The sequence below is a fragment of the Telmatherina bonti genome (assembly GCF_933228915.1).
Source record: "Telmatherina bonti genome assembly, chromosome: 17".
NCBI lineage: Eukaryota > Metazoa > Chordata > Actinopteri > Atheriniformes > Telmatherinidae > Telmatherina > Telmatherina bonti.
This window is the reverse complement of record NC_136615.1, coordinates 24,404,640-24,408,332: the sequence shown is the minus strand read 5'-3', so window position 1 is coordinate 24,408,332 and position 3,693 is coordinate 24,404,640.

Sequence of the window (3,693 nt, the reverse complement as noted above, 5' to 3'; positions counted from 1 at the left end):
GTCATTCTGCATCCTTGTTTCCTACTGCTGGTAAAAATCTAATGCAAGTTGTGGTGGTGGTCAGAAAAGAAGTGTTAAGGTAGAAACATATGACAACGTTTGAAATTTCATCCCCATATAAATATGTACGAAGCATTTCCAAAGCTAATTTTTGCACATGTGTATTGCACATCAGACTCATGGCGTTAATTAGCTTTCTTTAAAAATTTCAGGCATTTTATGACAACAGCTGTCTGCTGTTATCTATCAGACTAATCTTTCTAGATCGGAAAATAAAGGACAGTTCGAATTTACATCAGCCGATTATTATTTTGTTCAAAAGTTGTTTGTCAATAAAGAAAAATTTGCCTTAAAATCATTATGGAGGAAAAAAGTTAATAGATCAACAGGATATATAGATCTCATGTTGCTTTGCATCTTCCACCTCATGGGCTGACTACAAAACAGCACTCAGACACAGAAAGAGCTGTCCCATGGCTAACACTCTTGCCAACAGAGCATTTTTGCTGCTATAAATAGTTTTCAATCTTCCCTTGTAGCTTTCTTCAAAGTGTTCCCTGTGAAATCATTTTTTCAGGCAGTAGAGAAAAATATGAATTACTTTGTTCAGAGAGCCTCCGATTTGTTTAAAATTTTTGCCAATGCCAAAGTTTAAAAGGCAACCAAGATGGAAAAATACAGCCTTCAAATTTCCAGTCTTTCTCAAGGACAATCATCACAAACCTAAAGAACACAGCAAGCAAGCATATGTGCTAACATAAAATGACAGTCATTGTTACAAAATAACACCCCAACGCTTTCCAAGACCTTAGCATCATACAGGACACGGCTACAGAGGGTTAAAGTAAACATGGCAGGAAAATGACAAACAGAAAGAGGCAGAGAAGGCATGAGAAAAGAAACAGAGGATGGATGACAGCTAGCTAAAGTCAAGTGGAAAACTTGCTTGAGTAGGTGTTTCCTTTGGGAAAGCAGAACTTGTGCAATGTCCTGTGGGATGTTCAGCTTATCTTTTTAAAAGGCTTCTCTCTTTGTTGGCAGCGACAGTTCATACCTGACATTTACCTCCAAGGTTCATATGACACTTTATCCAGAATAAAGATATTCACCTTTTTTTTTTTAAATTCATAAAGATGCACAAAGTACAAATTTATTTGATAGAGTGGAATAAAAGCCAATTACTTCAAAAATGTCAACAAACTAATATTATTCATCCTATTTAACATGTAGCCAAGTCTACATGTTAAGAGCCCAGTTTACAAACAGAACAGAGCTCTGGGACTTATGCAGTTTAAAGTATAATTGACTGCATTTAGAAGTACAGAAAAAAGATTTTTAAAAAAACAAAAAACTTCAAAGAGATGCAAAATGACCACTAAAGACAAAATATCCACAAATATACTGAGAAAAAAAGCAGAGACAAATGACATGACTAAAAAATGAGGAGAACAGTAAAATGAGACTCACATGATAAACTGACTGGTTATGACACACAAAACTGGAGAGATGCTAAATAACCACAACAAGGAGGGCTGGGTGGGTTTGTGTATGCCTGTGCCCAGGGGCTCACTGTCTAGTCTGTCGCCGGTCATAACTCAGACTCCTCATGCTTCAGTCAAATTCAATTAGGTCCCATTTATGTCACAAGAATTAAACTAAATCAAATATGAATCCAGCTGAATAAACAGCGAGCCGACAGAATTTTTTAGCATTTCTGTATCTGTGTTAATCAAGCCCCCTCCTTAAGGCACTGTGGTTTTACTGTTATTCTACTAATTCTTTAAAAAGGGAAACCTACGGCTATAACTTTTTTCTTTTTTTGGGGGGGGGGGGGGCATATTCAAAATTATAAGTCCACATTAAATTGGGGCAGTGAATTACAGCAGGGGTGGTGGCTGCTTCATTACAACCCAACAAGTGTCCTTTGTAAACAATGTTTCAAGTCATTTGCATATGAATTCATGTAAATTTCTTAGCTGGGAAATTGCAAGGGTGCTCTGCGCGTTTCACTCCACATTTTAAATGCCCAGTGATGCAGTGCAAGGTTTTCTCACGGTGCCGTGTAACATCTCCTGATTTCACAGATTCCGGTCTATATTTAGATCAAACAGACTCTTGATCTCGGAGTGTTCAGCTATTTCAGAACTACCACAATACCGTCCACTGTCTCCCTGACCCAACTAGAGATAAAGAAAACCTTCCCTGCTCAGAATCACAAATATTCTCACAGTATTGTGTTATTATTGTGTTATTGTGCTTATCATCATCCTTGCATCATTTCATGTGCAGATGCAGAAAAACTACTAAAAAAAAAAAAAAAAAAAAAAAAACGAGCAAAGAATGTCCCGTGAATAAGCTGTGGTTATGCAACATGCAAAGACAGAAAGCTGGAGCTGCTTTTATCTTTTCCTGCCACCCACAAGAAATAAAAGTTTGCTAATTAGTGGAGCTTTCCCCATAAGACAAACTGCAGATCCAGCTATGAAGAATGTGATCACATACTTCTAAACTTTTACGGACCACTTTACAAACTTCTTAATAATCAGGAAAAATATAAATATCTCTGAATAGAAATAGTGGTGACCATAGTCAGGCTCCTTAGATCCAGATACATCTCAATCATTGCTAGTCAACTTAGCATGCATGAGGCAGATGACAGTGTACATCATGTGCTGGGTGGAATGTGTAGAGTGACACATGTAGTAAGACCACATCTGCTACATTACACACTCACAAGTCACAGGCTGAAAGGTTTGTTCCTATAACTTAGTATAAATAAACCAAAATTCTAACTATTTTGGTTACCATATGCACCAGTTATATCTTTTTAAACTGAGCAAACATAGCAAAGCAGTTTTATTTTTGTCCACAGCATGAAGTCAGTCCTAACAACTCAACAGTAGTTGAAGGTATTTATCAGCTATTTTCGATCAGCATTGATAGAAGCACAAGACTTGGGTGCACACACTGTTTCAGTTAGGGGGCTGCACTCTGAGCTACAAGAATGGGCATATTTTCTTTCAGGACATTTACCAACCATGGCATCTGACATAGAGACACTGCAACTGACAGCAACTGATCCACAGACAAAAAGAGACTATGTATTTTTAATTGCCTGGTCTGCACAACAGCTGACTAATGCTCATTCACATTGTGTGCCGCTGACATCCTAGTCCATCAAAAATTATTTTCAAAAGGGTTTAAATATCTATGGTGGTTCCACAGCCAACCTGGTACCTGGTAGGTGAGCTACGTTATAGCTTCAAGTACTGTACGTATTAGCAAGACATTATAGCAATGCAAGGCCTCTTTTGAATGATAACTAAGACAAACATTACAGAAACACACAGTGGCCTTTCTGTGAGGAGTTTGCATGTTTCTCTCCCCAGCCAAGGATCAAACCAGCAACCTTCTTGCTGTGAGGCCACAGTGCCTGATTTAAAAGATGTTACTTTGAATTAACATAAATATCACAAAGCGATTTATTGATCACAACACATTTACAAGACACTTCGTGCATCCTTCTTATTTACTGTTGGTCAACTCGCTCAAACTTCCATCATTCCTGTTTCTGATTATGTCTTCAGAATAATCCATCCTTAAATCAAGTATATCTAAGCCCAAGTAAACGAATCCACATTTTTATTACGCTGAAATATTTTCCCATTTGAATTCTTATCAACTGTATGTATC